This window comes from Stenella coeruleoalba (assembly GCF_951394435.1).
Source record: "Stenella coeruleoalba genome assembly, chromosome: 4".
NCBI lineage: Eukaryota > Metazoa > Chordata > Mammalia > Artiodactyla > Delphinidae > Stenella > Stenella coeruleoalba.
In genome coordinates, this window is record NC_137149.1 from 29,508,180 (window position 1) to 29,528,267 (window position 20,088).

General features: G+C 37.6%; 1 long non-coding RNA gene across 1 annotated transcript in view; it reads left to right on the forward strand.

Annotated features, from left to right (window-relative positions):
• Positions 1 to 16,561, forward strand: part of LOC307186110 — a 208,798-nt gene extending 192,237 nt beyond the window's left edge. Inside the window, exons 5-6 of the long non-coding RNA XR_013828250.1 lie at positions 4,022 to 4,172; positions 16,334 to 16,561. This is a non-coding gene — a long non-coding RNA (uncharacterized lncRNA). The remainder of the gene's footprint in view (positions 1 to 4,021; positions 4,173 to 16,333) is intronic.
• Positions 16,562 to 20,088: the final 3,527 nt, after the last annotated feature.

The window sequence follows — 20,088 nt, forward strand, 5'->3', positions numbered from 1 at the left end:
GTCTGCTCTTCTCATCACAGGACAGAATGATCCTTTAAAAAACATAAATCAGATTTGTTACCCCTTTGTTCAAAACCCGGCAATAGCACTATTTCCTATAATTTCCTAGCATGATCTGCAAGGCCCCACGTGATCTGTCCTCCACGTCACCTTTCTGACCTCATCACCTACCACTCTCCCCTGCAGCCGTGCTGGCCTCCTTGCTGAGTTCTCCAAACAAGCCCCAGACATGCTCCCACCTTAAGGTCTTTGGATAGTCTATTCTCTCTGCATGGACTACCCTTTCCCCAGGTATTTACCTGGCTGTTTCGCTAACATCCTTCGTATTTTTGTTTAAATTTCACCTTCTCAGTGAATAAATATCCTCTATAGAACCAAACCCTCTCTACTGCCCAGTACTCTTGAGCCTCCTCACCATGTTCTACCTTTATTTTTTCATGATGGCACTCACCACCTTCTAACATACTATACAGTTTTCTTATTTCTTATTTGTATTGTCTTTCTCCCTCTGCTACGATAAAAGCTGCACAGATGCAGGAATCTTTGCTGATTTTCTTCATGGATGTACACTAAGCACTTACTTTGCTGAACATACTGTGAGTACTAAATGTTTTTTAAAGAACTTAATTAAATGCCAACCAATTAAGAGTGGACATTCTGGACATGATGAGAAAACGTCCACACAACAAGTCCTAACCTATTTTCCCATCTTTATCACCTACTTCACTCCTTCAATTTTCTACACTTCAGTGAATAGAATACCCACATTTAGGTAGTTTTCATGAGAATAAAATACTGGAGAAAAATGTACTTCTATAAAAAGCCTTTTTAACCCTAGGTCATTTGTCCAAATTACGATGCTAAAAAGGGGGACTATTTCAGGTGTCTTTCACAGTCATTCCCAAGGTGGTTGTTTGCACAGTTCCTAAGTGAAGATGGAATAGCGCCACCTGCTGTCGGCCTGCTGATTTTGATTAAATGACTTATTTGGGCCTTTCTGTAAGCAATTTGCTCTCTAATACATCTTAATACTTGCCTTCTTGACCTTTGTTCAGTTCTGTCTTTCATTTTATCACACAATACTTTTTATCTGGCCATATACATTTTTTCTCTTCTTATTCTATAAAAAACAAGTTTGTTTTGTAATTACTGCCAAAAACATTTGTCTGTTGTATAACTAAAACATAGTACAAACAAGGAAATGATTCATTCACAGAAATGTGGAAAATTTCATATCTCATCTCTGGGAAAATTAAGGAAAGTGTTAAAGTAGTAATTCTAATTTTTCTCGTATATTAGTCATTTCACATCATGGTTAAGTCATGACTAAAGAATATTTCCTCCTAGGGAAAATACTCTTCTTGTGTCCAGATCTTCAGAAATGCAGATGTCACTCTTTTTTCTCCATAAGTGATTATTACATTGATTGCTTGTCATAGAGTCTATTAAATAAAGGCAAGATCGGTCTGACTCTAAATGTCATCAGTTCACCCAACAGATATTTATTGAGTGCCTACTGTGTGTCATATTCTGTTATAGGTGAAGGTGATTCAGCAGTCCAACACTGACAAATTCCCTATCTTCAAGGAATTTACATTTCAGTTGTTGGTTGTCCATTCGTTGCTTAGCTAGTTTGGGAAGACGGACAATGCTTGCCCTCCTGGTAGCTGATATTTAACTGAAAGGAAACAAACCATGGCCCGTTAGGAACCAGGCCGCACAGCAGGAGGTGAGAGGCTGGAGAGCAAGCGAAGCTTCATCTGTATTTACAGCTGCTCCCCATTGCTCGCATTACCACCTGAGCTCCACCTCCTGTCAGATCAGCGGTGGTATTAGATTCTCTTAGGAATGCGAACCCTACTGTGAACTGCACATGCTAGGGATGTGGGTTGTGTGCTCCTTATGAGAATCTAATGCCTGATGATCTGAGGTGGAGCTGAGGTGATGCTAGCGCTGGGGAGCGGCTGCAAATACAGATAATCATTAGCAGAGAGGTTTGACTGCACAGAGACCATGATAAATCAATTGCTGGCAGACTCATATCAAAACCCTATCACTGAGTGGCAAGTGACAATTAAGCTGCATCTGGTGGCAAGCTTTATAGTGGCAAGTAAATTGATGTACTTCAGTTGTACAGCTGCATCTGGTGGCAGGCTCTAAGTCAGAACCTGACACTTATTTTAGTCTGAGCGTGGCCTGCCCGTTATTTTATTTACCACTTCTGCCCACGCCTCTTTCCCATATTGCGCACTTGTCTCAGTCACATTTTGGTAAGCCCACAAGCTAAGCCTAGACAAAAAGTAAAAAACAAATGTCACTGGAGAGCTTCTTTGAAAAGGGGGAAAGACCCAGTGATGAGACAGCAGAAGACTCTAAGACTGCCTACAAAAAGAAAGCTGCATTTAAAAGAAAATACCAAGAGTCCTACTTAAATTTACGTGTTCATTGCAACAGGTGATTCACGTTCTCCAAGCCCACTTTGTATAATATGTGGTGACCGGCTATCCAACAAAGCCATGAAACCTTCAAAACTGCTTCGCCACATGGAGACCAAGCACACCGCATTAAAAGACAAGCCTCTAGAGTTTTTCAAAAGAAAAGAAAACTTGAACACGAAGAACAGAAGCAATTATTGAAGGCCACCACTTCAAGTATGTCTGCACTGAGAGCATCATTCTTAGTGACTAACAGCATTGCTAAAGCTAAGAAGCACTTTGCTATTGGTGAAGAGTTGATCCTGCCTGCTGCTAAGGACATTTGTCATGAACTTTTAGGAGAGGCTGCAGTTCAAAAGGTGGCACATTCCTCTTTCAGCTAGCACCATAACTAGATGAACTGATGAAAAAAAGAGGATATTGAGGCACAGTTGTTAGAGAGGATTAATGAGTCACCGTGGTATGCAATCCAGGTTGATGAGTCTACCAATGTTGACAACAAGGCAATAATGCTTGTTTTTGTGCTATATATTTTTCAGGAGGATGTGCATGAGGATATGTTATGTGCACTTTTGTTGCCAACCAACACCACAGCTGCAGAACTATTCAAGTCTTTGAATGATTACATATCAGGAAAACTGAATCAGTCATTTTGTGTCGGTATATGCACGGACGGAGCAGCTGCCATGACTGGACGGCTTTCTGGTTTCACTACTCAGGTCAAAGAGATTACTTCTGAATGTGAAGTATTCTACGCACTGTGTCATCCATAGAGAAATGCTGGCTAGCCGAAAAACGTCACCTGAACTTAACAACGTTTTGCACGATGTGATTAAGATTATCAACCACATCAAAGTACATGCCCTTAACTCACGTCTGTTCGCACAGCTCTGTGAGGAGAGGAAAGCAGAGCATGCACGTCTTCCCTTATACACAGAAGTAAGATGGCTTCTAAAGGGAGATCACTGGCCAGAGTTTTTGAGTTATGAGAGTTGCACCAGAGATTTCTTTTAGAAGAACAGTCACCACTGGCAGCACATTTCAGTGACACAGAATGGGTCGCAAAACTTGCTTACTTATGTGACACATTCAACCTGCTCAACGAACTCAATGTCACTTCAGGGGAGAACGACAACTGTGTTCAAGTCGGCAGATAAAGTGGCTGCATTCAAAGCCAACCTGAAATTATGGGGGCGATGAGGGAACATTGGGATTTTTGACATGTTTCAAACATGAGCAGAGATTTTGAAAGAAACTGAGCCAGGGCCTTCTTTCTCCCAGCTGGTGCATGACCACCTATCTCAGCTTTCAAAAGAGTTTGAGCATTACTTCTCAACCACAAAAGACCCCCAAACTTGGAAGGAATGGATCGACGATCCATTTGTGAATAAGCCAGGTGAATTGACTTTGTTGGTGCTAGAATCAGCTGCTTGAGAGCTCAAATGACGGTGGCCTTAAAAGTATGTTTGAGACAACTTCAAATCTCCACACGTTCTGGATTAAAGTCAAGGAGGAATATCCTGAGATTGCCACAAAAGCACTGCAAAGCCTGCTTCCATTTCTAACATCCTATCTTTGTGAAGCAGGGTTTTCTGCAGTGACAGCAACCAAAACGAGGAGATCACGGAGTAGACTGGACATCGCAGCACACTTCGGGTGTCTGTCCCCATCTCCCCCAGAGGGGACCATCTAGTTGCAGGAAAACAAGCTCAGGGCTCCCACTGATTCTGCATTATGGTGAGTTGTATAATTATTTCATTATATATCACAATGTAATAATAATAGAAATAAAATGCACAACAAATGTAATGCTCTTGAATCATCCTGAAACCATCCCCTCTACCCTGGTCCGTGGAAAAATTGTCTTCCACGAAACCGGTCCCTGTTGCCAAAAAGGTTGGGGACCGCTGATGAAGAGGTTGCAATTTAAAATAGAATGACCATGCAAGTCACTGTCTAACTGGGTTTGGGGTAGGGGGGTGTTTTTTGGAATGATGAAAATGTTTTAGAACTAGTTAGAGGAGGTGGTTGCACAACATTGTGAATATTCTAACTGCCATTGAATTTTACACTTTAAAATAGTTCATTTTTTAACCTTTTTAATGAAATACCTCGTGTGCTCTTTGCCCATTATTCTTTGTCACATTGTCCCTGGTGCCCAATGTGCAGATATCACTTACGGCTGTAGCTCTAGCACTCCAGTCACTAACTTCTCTTTTTTTCAATAGACAAGGCTTTATGTTATATTTATTTATTTTCCAGGTAGGACAAATTGGATGTAGAAGCATAATATAGTACATTTCTACCATCTTCATCTAAAACATACCAAATATGTACAATTATTATATTAAAGATACAAAAGGGATACAGAGTCCACCAATGTCTTTCTGAAAGACATATAGGTACAAGTAGTATCAAAAGTGTGAGGAAATCACCAGCTAATTGTACGTTCTACACTTGACACCACGGAGTGAACTGACATTAGCAGTCTATGTTGTACAATTACTTAATGCTTAGATGACGTTTTGCAACTTGTGGTAGTGCTTGACTGCTGTCTTTCTGTATGCACGTGAGGTCCATAGCTTATATAATAAAACTGGTCAATAATGCATATTACCTTTAAATTTACAAATGCATAATTGACAATGTAATATATAAGCAAGTAACAAATGCCATGATACAGAAGAGAATTATTAAATAAAGCACTGACATTGTTTGATACAGTGAAGAAAAAACACTGAATCAACTTTTAAACTTGACTTTTAAAATTTGAAGCTATTTACATTTATCTATTGATCAATATGATCAGCTGAATTTAATGGGAAAAAATCCAAGACTAGCAGTTCCTCACATTTGAGAACTACTCAGATTAGCAGCCTTCAATTTCTGAAATCTGTACAAAAACAACACAAAAATAGAGTGGAGGGGTCCTTTCAGTCATTAAAGGGGTAACTATCTGTGACCAGATAATTGCCACACAGAGGCCTTTTCTATCCTCATTGTCCATGAAGCCACTTACAGGTTAGTCTTTGTTGACCGACCCTCATTGCAAAGGTTGGCATCTCTAACCAGGTTTTTGATCTTTTGATACCAGTCACCATCTTGGATAAAGAAGATGGGGATACTTCCTCAGCAATCCTCGAAAGGAGTTTAGGCCTTTTAGGTTTTTGCAGAGCCGATCTGCCATAACATCCCCAGATGGCGACGTCCTGGGCTCTGTTGTGAGAGAGAAATAAACCGTCCTGTTTCGTTTTTCTTTTCCAGTTAGAGCGCCATCTAATTCTAAGTAATACAATTTGGAACTGGAGCTGGAGATTTAACCCAGCTCTTTATAGACAAGGAAACTGACAATCAGAGAGATCCAATGATATAGTTTACATAATTTTGTGTCCATAGCGGTATCTCAATAATTATTTGTTGATCTCCTGAGTTTTAACCAGTGTGCTAGCCACCCATAATACTTCTCAATTTAGGTTTTCTAGGAAAGAAAGCACTAGAAGGAGGTGGTTACTTCTATTACGGCTGAAGCCAGTCTCTCCATAAATCTTTCCCTTTGTTGCTCCCCTTCTAGCCTTAGGGAGTAAAAGAAGTCCCAGAAATAGTGCCAGAGGATCAATAACCAATGTAAAGATTTAGAAAATAACTTGACAAGGCACATTAATCATAATATAGCTACCATTTATTAAACATGTCCTATTCCCAGGCTCTGTGCTAAGAGTTTCACTAAGATTTTCTCATATAATCCTCACAACATACCTATGAAGTATTACTGTTATCCTCATTTTTCATAGAAGGAAACTGAAGCTTCAAGAAATGGATTGACTTTCCTGAGTGATCACAATTAGTAAATGGCACATTACCCAGAACACATTAACCCAAGGTTGATTGGCATCAAACACTATGGTCTTAAGTATTGTGAAAACAAACATGAAAGCAGATGTTGACTGGTCACCACTTGTATATGCCGTCAGATTGAAGCCTTTTTCTTTATAACCACCTCTTTACTGCTTACAAATAGGAAGCTCAGCTTGACCATGTTACACTCTCTATAAATAATTTTCCTTCTGCTACATAATGAATTTCCTTCTGTCATATATGTATTCTTTATGCATAGTGTAAGGTGTGCATTGTAGAAGGTAGTGAAATTCTCCATTTATAAATACAGGAATGGCTATAGCATCTAATTAGAAATCTTTATTCAATTTGTGTATTTATAGAAATGAGGAATGCATTACCTTATATCCATATTCCTACATCTTTAATTTCTGTTTGTGGAAGAAAGGGACATTTTTAAGGAAAATGAAGGTTTCTCTCAAACAAAAGATTACTTGCTCCCCTCTGTGCCCCATCATGCTTGGTTCAGCTCCCTATTACACTCCTTCCCTCATTAGATTGACTTGTCTACTCATATGACTATTTCCTCCATTAGACTGACAGCAACATGACAACATGGACATGTCTTTTGCTGATTTGAATCCTTAATACTCGAGTTAGTTCTTGGCACATAGTAGGTAGATAAATATTTATTGAATGAATGAATGAATGATCCAACAAAAGAAAACGGCATATTACTGTACAATTCTCTGGATAAAGTCACCTAATGACAAGTTTTAAAATAAAGAATTTAAGGTAGTTTTATTATTTTATAATATGGAGTCTAAAATTAATTTAACATATAAGAACGGAATTGCAAAACAAAAAACTTCTCTAACGTCTTTTTGCCATAACTATGCTAGACATTTCAACTATGTATTTTGAATTGTTTGCAAGACATGTTTGTAAAGAGACACCATTTTTTTTCATTAGATTTTAAGGGGTTTGATGGTTGTGAATTTTCTTTTTTTTTTTTTTTTTTTTTTTTTTTTGCGGTACACGGGCCTCTCACTGGTGTGGCCTCTCCCGTTGCGGAGCACAGGCTCCAGACGCGCAGGCTCAGCGGCCATGGCTCACGGGCTCAGCCGCTCCGCGGCATGTGGGATCTTCCTGGACCGGGGCACGAACCTGTGTCCCCTGCATCGGCAGGCGGACTCTTAACCACTGCACCACCAAGGAAGCCTGTGAATTTTCTTCTCATGATATTCAGATATTCTGCCCCATAAAATCCAAATGAAAATTTCAGTGAGCAAATAAATCATCTATTTTACTGCTGTAAATTATAATCCTTTCTAACCTTGCAAAAATGCCAGGTGTTGAATGATTTTGATCAAAACTAAAAGTGTTAACTAAAGTAGCTACCAATTTCCTCCTACAGATGGGGCATGTTTAACTTATGAACACATAATATGAACATGAGTATATATCCTTTCTCCTATTCAGCTCAACAGTTATTCATATGATTCCTCGTATATTTTCAGAATGCTAGTCTGCGAGTTATTCATCCAGGAATAGAATCTCTGAAATTAAATAGAAAGGGCTTTAAAACTGTGACTGTAGTAATAAGCTATTCAGAGCAATAATACCATCAAGATGATTAACTATTTTATAGCTCCTAGTCTTTAATAATAAAATATGATTTTAAAAGAAATCTTTCTTTCTCCCCAGTTGAGTTCTGAAATTTTTTTTCCACCTGCCTCACTCTAGAATAGTATATCTATAACCCTATCATTAAAAGAAAAGACTGAGTCCTGCTTCAAGATGGTGGAGTAGAAGGACATGCATTCACTCCCTCTTGCGAGAGCACCGGAATCACAGCTAACTGCTGAACAATCATCAAGAGGAAGACACTGGAACTCACCAAAAAAGATACCCCACATCCAAAGACAAAGGAGAAGCCACAATGAGATGGTAGGAGGCATGCAATCACAATAAAATCAAACCCCATTAGTGCTGGATGGGTGACTCACAAACTGAAGAACAATTATACCACAGGAATCCACCCACTGGAATGAAAGTTCTGAGCCCCACATCAATCTTCTCAACCTCGGGGTCTGGCAGTGGGAGGAGGAATTCCCAGAGAATCAGACTTTGAAGGCTACCGGGATTTGATTGCAGGACTTTGACAGGACTGGGGGAATCAGACTCCACTCTTGAGGGCACATACAAAGTAGTGTGAGCCTCGGGAACCAGGAGGAAGGAGCAATGACCCCATAGGAGAATGAGCTACACCTACCTGCTAGTGTTGGAGGGTGTCCTGCAAAGGTGGAGGGTGGCTGTGGCTCACCGTGGGGACAAGGACACTGGCAACAGAAGTTCTGGGAAGTACTTCTTGGCATGAGTCCTCCTTGATTCTGCCATTAGCCCCATCAAAGAGCCTGTAGCCTCCAGAGCTGGGTCACCTCAGGCCAAACAACCAACTGGGAGGGAACTCAGCTCCACCCATCAGCAGACAAGCGGATTAAAGTTTTACTGAGCTCTGCCCACCAGAGCAACAGCCAGCTCTACCCATCACTAGTCCCTCCCATCAGGAAGGTTGCACAAGCCTCTTAGATAGCCTCATCCACCAGAGGGCAGACAGCAGAAGCAAGAAAAACCACAATCCTGCAGCTTGTGGAACAAAAACTACGTTCACAGAAAGACAGACAAAATGAAAAGGCAAAGGACTATGTACCAGATGAAGGAACAAGATAAAACCCCAGAAAAAAAACAATTAAATGAAAGGGACATAGGCAACCTTACAGAAAAAGAATTCAGAATAATGATAGTGAAGATGATCCAGGACCTTGGAAAAAGGATGGAGGCAAAGATTGAGAAGATGCAAGAAATGTTTAACAAAGACCTAGAAGAATTACAAAACAAACACCTAGAAGAATTAAAGAACAAACAAACAGAGATGAACAATACAGTAACTGAAATGAAAATACACTAGAAAGAATCAATAGCAGAATAACTGAGGCAGAAGAACGGAAAAGTGACCTGGAAGACAGAATGGTGGAATTCACTGCTGCGGAACAGAATAAAGAAAAAAGAATGAAAAGAAATGAAGACAGCCTAAGAGACCTCCGGGAAAACATTAAACACACCAACATTCACATTATAGGGGTCCCAGAAGGTGAAGAGGGAGAGAAAGGACCCGAGAAAATATTAGAAGAGATTATAGTCGAAAACTTCCCTAACATGGGAAAGGAAATAGCCACCCAAGTCCAGGAAGCACAGAGAGTCCCAGGAAGGATAAACCCAAGGAGAAGCACACCGAGACACATAGTAATCAAATTGACAAAAATCAAAGACAAAGAAAAATTATTAAAAGCAACAAGGGAAAAATGATAAATAACAAACAAGGGAACTCCCATAAGGTTAACAGCTGATTTCTCAGCAGAAACTCTACAAGCCAGAAGGGAGTTGCGTGATATATTTAAAGTGATGAAAGGGAAGAACCTACAACCAAGATTACTCTACCCAGCAAGGATCTCATTCAGATTCAGCAGAGGAATCAAAAGCTTTACAGAGAAGCAAAAGGTAAGAGAATTCAGCACCACCAAACCAGCTCTACAACAAATGCTAAAGGAACTTCTCTAAGTGGGAAACACAATAGAAGAAAAGGACCTACAAAATCAAACCCAAAACAATTATGAAAATGGTACTAAGAACATACATATAGATAATTACCTTAAATGTGAATGGATTAAATGCTGCAATGAAAAGACACAGGCTCGCTGAATGGATAGAATATATATACTGTCTACAAGAGACCGACTTTAAACCTAGGGATACATACAGACTGAAAGTGAGGGGATGGAAAAAGATATTCCATGCAAATGAAAATCAAAAGAAAGCTAGAGTAGCAATACTCATATCAGATAATACAGACTTTAAAACAAAGAATGTTACAAGAGACAAGGAAGGTCACTACATAATGATCAAGGGATCAATCCAAGAACAATATATAACAAATATAAATACACCCAAAATAGGAGCACCTCAATACATAAGGCAAATGCTAACAGCCATAAAAGGGGAAATTGACAGTAACACAGTAATAGTGGGGGATTGTAACACCTCACTTACACCAATGAACAGATCATCCGGACAGAAAATTAATAAGGAAACACAAGCTTTAAATGACACAATAGATCAGATAGATTTAATTAATAATTTTAGGACATTCCATCCAAAAACAGCAGATTACATTTTTTCTCAAGTGCACACGGAATGTTCTACAGGATAGATCACATCTTGTGTCACAAATCAAGCCTCAGTAAATTAAGAAAATTAAAATCATACCAAGCATCTTTTCCAACCACAAGACTATGAAATTAGAAATCAGTGACAGGGAGAAAAACATAAAAAACACAAACACATGGAGGCTAAACAATACGTTACTAAATAACCAAGAGATCACTGAAGAAATCAAAGGGAATTAGAAAATACCTAGAGAAAAATGACAACCAAAACATGACGATCCAAAACCTGTGGGATGTGGCAAAAGCAGTTCTAATAGGGAAGTTTATAGCAATAAACTCCTACCTCAAGAAACAAGAAAAAACTCAAATAAACTATCTAATCTTACACGAAAAGGAACTAGAGAAAGAAGAACACACAAAACCCGAAGTTAGTAGAAGGAAAGAAATCATAAAGATTAGAGTAGAAATAAATGAAATAGGAACAAAGAAAACAATAGCAAAGATCAATAAAACTAAAAGCTGGTTCTTTGAGAAGATAAAATTGATAAACCATTAGCCAGACTCGTCAACAAAAAGAGGGAGAGGACTCAAATGAATAAAATTAGAAATGAAAAAGGAGAACTTGCAATGGACACTGCAGAAATACAAAGCATCCTAAGAGACTACTACAAGCAACGCTGTGCCAATAAAATGGACAACCTGGAAGAAATGAATAAATTCTTAGAAAGGTATAACCTTTCCAAACTGAACCAGGAAGAAATAGAAAATATGAACAGACCAATCACAAGTAATGAAATTGAAACTGTGATTAAAAATCTTCCAACAAACAGAAGCCCAGGACCAGATGCCTTCACAGGTGAATACTATCAAACATTTAGAGAAGAGCTAACACCCATCTTTCTCAAACTCTTCCAAAAACTTGCAGAGGAAGGAACACTCCCAAACGCATTCTATGAGGCCACCATCACCCTGATACCAAAACCAGACAAAGATACTACAAAAAAAGAAAATTACAGACCAATATCACTGATGAATATAGATGCAAATATCCTCAACAAAATACTAGCAAACAGAATCCAACAATACATTAGAAGGATCACACACCATGATCAAGTGGGATTTATCCCAGAGATGCAAGGATTCTTCAGTATACGCAAATCAATCAATGTGATACACCATATTACCAAACTGAAGAATAAAAACCATGTGATCATCTCAATAGATGCAGAAAAAGCTTTTGAGAAAATTCAACACCCATTTATGATAAAAGCTCTCCAGAAAGTGGGCATAGACGGAACCTACCTCAACATAATAAAGGCCATATACGACAACCCCCCCAGCAAACATCATTCTCAATGGTAAAAAACTGAAAGCATTTCCTCTAAGATCAGGAACAAGACAAAGATGTCCACACTTTTTTTTTCACTTTTTTTTTCTTTTCTTTTTTAGGAAGTCTTAGCCATGGCAATCAGAGAAGAAAAAGAAATAAAAGGAATCCAAATATGAAAAGAAATAAAACTGTCACTGTTTGCAGATTACATGATACTATGCACAGATAATCCTAAAGATGCCACCAGAAAACTACTAGAGCTAATCAATGAATTTGGTACAGTTGCAGGATACAAAATTAATACACAGAAATCTTTTGCATTCCCGTACACTAACAATGAAAGATCAGAAAGAGAAATCAAGGAAACAACCCCATTCACCACTGCAACAAAAAGAATAAGATACCTAGGAATAAACCTACCTAAGGAGGTAAAGGACCTATACTCAGAAAACCATAAGAGGGCTTCCCTGGTGGCACAGTTGTTAAGAATCTGCCTGCCAATGCTGGGGACACGGGTTTGAGCCCTGGTCTCGGAAGATCCCACGTGCTGTGGAGCAACTAGGCCCATGTGCCACAACTACTGAAGCCCATGCTCCTAGAGCCCGTGCTCCACAGAAAGAGAAGCCACCACAATGAGAAGCCCATGCACCGCAACGAAGAGTAGCCCCCACTCACTGTGACTAGAGAAAGCCCGCGTACAGCAACAAAGACCCAATGCAGCCAAAAATAAATAAATAAAATAAAATAAATTTATTTTTTAAAAAAGGTGCCATCCCTGCAGGTCCAAAAAAAAAAAAGGAAAACCATAAGACACAGATGAAAGAAATCATAGATGACACACACAGGACTTCCCTGCTCGTACAGTGGTTAAGAATCTGCCTGCCAATGCAGGGGACACGGGTTCAAGCCCTGGTCCAGGAAGATCCCACATGCTGCAGAGCAGCTAAGCCCATGCGCCACAACTACTGAACCTGTGCTCCAGAGCCCACGAGCCAAAACTACTGAGCCTGTGTGCCACAACTACTGAAGCCCACACGCCTAGAGCCCGTGCTCTGCAGCAAGAGAAGCCACCGCAATGAGAAGCTGGCGCACCGCAACGAAGAGCAGCCCCCACTCACCACAACTAGAGAAAAGCCCGCACACAGCAACGAAGATCCAACACAGCCATAAATAAGTTAAAAAAAATTAATTAATAAAACATAAGAAAAAATGACACAAACAGATGGAGAGATATACCATGTTCTTGGATTGGAAGAATCAATATTGTGAAAACGACTATACTTTCCAAAGCAATCTACAGATTCAATGCAATCTCTATCAAGTTACCAATGGAATTTTTTACAGAACTAGAACAAAAAAATCTTAAAATTTGTATGGGGACACAAAAGACCCCAAATAGCCAAAGCAATCTTGAGCAGAAAAAATGGAGTTGGAGGAATCAGACTTGCTGACTTCAGACTGTACTACAAAGCTACAGTAATCAAGACAGTATGGTACTGGCACAAAAACAGAAATATAGATCAATGGAACAGGATAGAAAACTCAGAAATAAACCCACGCACCTATGGTCAACTAATCTATGACAAAGGAGGCAAGGATATACAGTGGAGAAAAGACAGTCTCTTCAATAAGTGGTGCTGGGAAAACTGGACAGCTACATGTAAACGATGAAATTAGAACACACCCTAACACCATACACCAAAATAAACTCAAGGCGGATTAAAAACCTAAATGTAAGACCGGACACTATAAAACTCTTAGAGGTAAACATAGGAAGAACACTCTTGGACATAAATCACAGCAAGATCTTTCTTGACCCACCTCCTAGAGTAATGGAAATAAAAACAAAAATAAACAAGTGGGACCTAATGAAACTTAAAAGTTTTTGCACAGCAAAGGAAATATAAACAAGACAAAAAGGCAACCCTCAGAATGGGAGAAAATATTTGCAAACGAATCAATGGACAAAGGATTCATCTCCAAATTATATAAACAGCTCATGCAGCTCAATATTAAAAAAACAAACAACCCAATCAGAAAATGGGCAGGAGACCTAAATAGACATTTCTCCAAAGAAGACATATAGATGGCCAAGAGGCACATGAAAAGCTGCTCAGTATCACTAATTATTAGAGAAATGCAAATCAAAACTACAATGAGGTATCACCTCACACCAGTTAAAATGGGCATCATCAGAAAATCTACAAACAACAAATGCTGGAGAGGGTGTGGAAAAAAGGGAACCCTCTTGCACTGTTGGTGGGAATTTAAATTGATAGGGCCACTATGGAGAACAGTATGGAGGTTCCTTAAAAAACTAAAAATAGAATTACCATGTGATCCAGCAATCCCACTACTGGGTATATACCCAGAGAAAACCATAATTCAAAAAGACACATGCATCCCAATGTTCATTGCAGCACTATTTACAATAGCCAGGTCATGGAAGCAACCTAAATGCCCATCGACAGACGAATGGATAAAGGAGATGTGGTATATATATACAATGGAATATTACTCAGCCATAAAAAGGAACAAAATTGGGTCATTTGTTGAGACGTGGATTGATCTAGCGACTGTCATACAGAGTGAAGTAAGTCAGAAAGAGAAAAACAAATATCGTATATTAACTCATGTATGTGGAACCTAGAAAAATGGTACAGATGAACCAGTTTGCAGGGCAGAAGTTGAGACACAGATGTAGAGAACAAACTTAGGGACACCAAGGGGGGAAAACTGCGGTGGGGTGGGGATGGTGGTGTGCTGAATTGGGCGATTGGGATTGACATGTATACACTGATGTGTATAAAATTGATGACTAATAAGAACCTGCAGTGTAAAAAACCAAACAAACAACAAAAAAAAACAACTGATACTAAACTTTCTTTGGGTTATTTGTATGGAAATATGTTAATGTAAATGTTTCAGACATTACATGAAATTTCTAAAACTCTTTTATGTTCTGGTATAATGTTATAAGTCATAAATCTAGTTATTACTTTAAAAAGTATATCTCAGAAATAACTAATTTTTCTTGTCAATTGCATTATTATGAACTTTCATCAAATCTTTAACCATGGTCATTTTTAAGTCTTTTGTCATTTACAGACAGTTCTGGGTGTACTCTGATGCTTTTGCAAAAATGTTCCTATAAAAGGGTTTCATCTTCAAGTAATTCATGGAAAAGACTCTGACGAGTACAGGTTTCTGGTGACTGAGTATACTGCAGAACTGAATGAATAAGCATTTTCAGAACTCTAATGGAAAACTGATGAATTCATAAAAGTTCTAACAAAAGATCAAGATGAAAAAAATTAATTACATGGGACTGAGTGAACTGATGAGGATGATTATAATTTTTGTGACTTTCTGTTTGAAAAAAAAAAAATCCCCCCCCCCAAAAAAAGAAAATCTACAGACAACAATTGCTGGAGAGGGTGTGGAGAAAAGGGAACCCTCTTGCACTGTTGGTGGAAATGTAAATTAATACAGCCACTATAGAGAACAGTTTGGAGGTTCTGTTCAACTAAAAATAGAATTACCATATGACCCAGCAATCCCAGTACTGGGCATATACCCAGAGAAAACCATAGTTCAAAAAGACACATGCACCCCAATGTTCACTGCAGCACTATTTACAATAGCCAGGTCATAGACCAACCCAAATGTCCATCAACAGATGAATGATAAAGAAGATGTGGTACATATATACAATGGAATATTACTCATCCATAAGAAGGAGTGAAATTGGGTCTTTTGTAGAGACATGGATGAACCTAGAAACTGTCATACAGAGTGAAGTAAGTCAGAAGAGAAAAACAAATGTTGTATATTAACGCATATATGTGGAGTCTAGAAAAATGGTACAGATGAACCAGTTTCCAAGGCAGAAATAGAGACACAGATGTAGAGAACAAACCTATGGAGACCAAGGGGGGAAAGTGGGGGTGTGGGATGAATTGGAAAATTAGGATTGACATATATACACTAATATGTATAAAATCGATAACTAATAAGAACCTGCTGTATAAAAAAATAATGAAATTCAAAAAAATGTCTACAGAATAACTTGAAAAACAAAAAAGACACTTCCTTTCATAAGCACATTTCTCTCATCTAAACATCTCTGAACTCATTTACAAGATCGTGAGACTTCTACATGTATAGTGATTACTTATAATGTTTATTTTATTTCTATCATATTTTTCCTGATTTCTACTCACCCTGCTCTTACTTTACCTTTTTTGCCTTTTTCTTGTCTTGTAGTAGACCAAATCCTGATACTTCTTCATCTTTGCTTCTGGAATACTCTATAGTCATGTCATCCAACAAATATAATGTGAGCCACATATGTAAGTCTAAAGTTAAAAAAGATAAAATTAATTAGTTCATATATGTTATTTCACAGTGTATCCAAAGTGTTAGTGATTCAATGTGTGATCAATAACCATTTTACTTCGTTTTATTGTATTAAGACCTGAAATATGGTGTGTATTTTACTCTTACAGGACATCTCAATCTGAACCAGCCACCTTTCAATGCTTAATAACTCCATGTGGCTAGTGCCTGCCATACTGGACAATGTAAGTCTAAAATTTATTCTCCTTTGTCAGCCTTAGGAAAACTAGGGTAATTTAAAAATACCCATTTGGAAATGGAACAAAAAAAGAACAACAATTAACTGTCAATAAACATTACAGTTTTCCTAAGCTTGGGTTATCTATTCAGGAATTATTCCTCAGGCAAGATCAAAGTGTTCATAACGTGCCAATTATTGCACATTAAATCAGCAAAATTGTTATGTGCTCCTAAAATCAGGAGCTCTAAATCACTACAGAGAGTAGAGAATGTATTCACTAGAAGATAGGATCTAAGACTTTTTTCCCTGTTTTTAAAATTAGCAATCCAAAGTCTTTCAGTTCAATATCAATAAAAATATAACACTGGCATAAATTGAAGAAAACATGATATCATTTAATAATTTTGACATCAGTTTTCCAGTGAACATGATAAATCCCCCCAGTGACAGCACTATTCTTCACTCTGTGAATGCAGAGTGAATAAAGGACACAGACTAACTTATCATGCTCTGGATGGCCTCTACCTACTGCCAAACCATTGCATGTGCATGCCTTGATCACATGCAAACTTCTCTAAAACACTCAACTAGTGGCTGGGGAGGTTATAGTTCTACTGCCAAAGTTCTAATTGAACTAATTTCAATGTAAATATTGGACCTATCTTATCTCCTCATTTTGGCTAGCTTCATAAAGAGAAAAAATCAACTATTGAAATAATTCAGTTCAGTGTTGAAAGAACTTATTTCAAACTGTCAGCGCAATTGTTCAAAATGTTCCCCACATAAATCAGTTTAAATGAGCCTGTTTAAAATAACCAAAACTGTGCCTCAATTTCCAGCAACTTGAAACACATAGATTTTTTCTCTTTCCTTTTAGAAGTTATACTTCTAGTGGAGAAAAATTATTTACACCATTTCTTATCATGTAAGATAGATTTAATCTAAGTATAAATAATTTAAAACTTTAAATAATCCTCTCCCAATTCATTTTGATTTCTTTTTCTTCTTTTTTTGGCTTTTGTGTGACATGCATATATATATATATATATATATATATGTTTCAGGTGAACAGCATTGTAATTCAACATCTGTATATACTACAAAATGATTACCCCCACAAGCCTAGTTATCATCCTTCATCGTACAGTTGACCCCCTTCACCCATTTCACCCACCCACCCCCAATCCTCTTGCCTCTGGTAACCATTAGTGTGTTTTCTGTATTCATGAGTTTGTTTTTGTTTTATTTTGTTTGTTCTTTGGGGTTTTTTTTTATACTCCATATATGAGTGAAATCATATAGTATTTGTATTTCTCCGTCTGAATTATTTCACTTAGCATAATATCTTTAAGGTCTATCCATGTTATCATAAATGGCAGGATTTCATTTTTATGGCTGAATAATATTCCATTTTATGTAAACATATACACCATGTCTTCTTTATCCATTCATCCGTCAATGGACACTTAGGTTGTTACCAGATTTGGGCTATTGTAAATAATGCTGCAGTGAACATAAGGTGCATATATCTTTTTGAATTAGTGTTTTCATGTTCTTCAGTTAAATACCCAGAAGTAGAATAGCTTGGTCATATGGTAGTTCTATTTTTAATTTTCTGAGGCATCTCCGTACCATTTTCTATAGTGGCTTCACCAATTTATATTCCCACCAGCAGTGTATGAGTGTTCACTTTTCTCTGAATTCTCTCCAACATTTGTTGTTTCTTGTCCTTTCCATAACTGCCATTCTAACAGGTGTGAGCTTGATATCTCACTGTAGATTTGACTTGCACTTCCCTAATAATTAGACATGGAACATCTTAGATGTTGAGCATCTTTTCATGTGTCTCTTGACCACCTGTATGTCTTCTTTGACAAAATGTCTATTCATAGTCTCTGTACATTTTTTAATCAGAATGTTTGTTTGTTGTTGAGTTGTATGAGTTCTTTATATATTTTGAATATTAACCCCTTATCACATATATGATTTGCAATTATCTTCTCCCTTTCAGTAGGTTGCCTTTTCATTTAGATGATGGTTTCCTTCACTGTGCAGAACTTTTTCAGTTTTAGTTTGATGTTGCCCCATTCTCATTTGCTTATTTTTACTTTTTTTCCCTTTCCTTTGGAGTCACATTCAAAAAAAAAACAACTCTAAGTCCCATGTCAGTGAAGTGACTACCTATGTTTTCTTCAAGGACTGTTATGATCTCAAGTCTTACATTTAAGTCTTAAATTCATTTTGAGTGAGTTTTTTTGTATAATGTAAGATAGTGATCTAATTTCATTCTTTTTCATGTGGCTGTCCAGTTTTCCTAACACCATGTTTTGAAAACACTGTTCGTCTCCATTGTAAGTTCTTTACTCCTTTGCCATAAATTAGTTGTTCTTATATGTGTGGGTTTATTTCTGGGCTTTCAGTTTTGTTTCATTGATCTGTATGACTGTTTATGTGCCAGAATATGTTGTTTTGATTACTATACCTTTATAGTAATCAGGGAGTTTGATACCTCCAGCTTTGTTCTTCTTTCTCAAGATTGTTTTGGCTATTCAGGATCTTTTTGTGGTTTCATACAAATATTAGAATTATTCACTCTGGTTCTGTGAAATGTGCCATTGGAATTTTGAAAAGGATTGCACTGAATTTGTATGTTGCTTTGGGTAGTATGGACATTTTAACAATACTGAGTCTTCCAATCCACAACCAGGAAATTTCTTTCTATTTATTTGTGTCTTCTTCAGTTTCTTTCGTCGGTGTCTTATACTTTTCAGAGTACAGGTCTTTCACCTCCTTGGTTAAATTTATTCCTAGGTATTTTATTCTTTTTGATTTAGTGGTAAATGGGACTTTTAAAAATTTCTCTTTCTGATAGTTTGTTATTCCTGTATAGAAATGCCACAGATTTCTGTATACTTATTTTGTATCCTGTGACTTTACAGGATTCATTTATTAGTTCTAACGGCTTTTTGTTGGAGTCTTTAGGGTTTCTAGATATAGTGTGATGTCATCTGCAAATAGTGACAGTTTTACTTCTTCCTGATTTGGATGCCCTTTATTTCTTTTTCTTGCCTAATTGCTCTGGCTAGGACTTCCAATACTATGTTAAATAAAAGTGGCAAGAGTGGGCATCCTGTCTTGTTCCTTATCTTAGAGGGAAAGCTTTGAGCTTTTCACCATTGATCATGATGTTAGCTGTGGGTTTGTCATATATGACTTCATTATGCTGAGGTACTTTCCCTTTAAACCCATTTTGTTGAGAGTTTTTTGATGAATGGATGTTGAATTTTGTCAAATGCCTTTTCTGCATCTATTGAGATGATCATATGATTTTCATACTTTATTTTGTTAAAGTGATGTATCACACCGATTGATTTACAGGTATTGAACCATCCTTGCATCCCTGGAATAAATCCCCCTTAATTATGGTGTATGATTCTTTTACTATATTGTTAGTTTTGGTTTACTAATGTTTTGTTGGAGATTATTCATCTTCAATTTTTGTAAGTTTGAGTCCTGTCCTGGACTTTGTTTGTTGGGAGATTTTTGATCACTGTTTCAATCTCCTTACTAGTAATCAGTGTATTCAAATTTTATATTTCTTCATGAGTCACCCTTACAAGAGTGTATGTTTCTAAGAATTTATCCATTTCTTCTAGGTTGTCCAATTTGTTGGTGTATAATTGT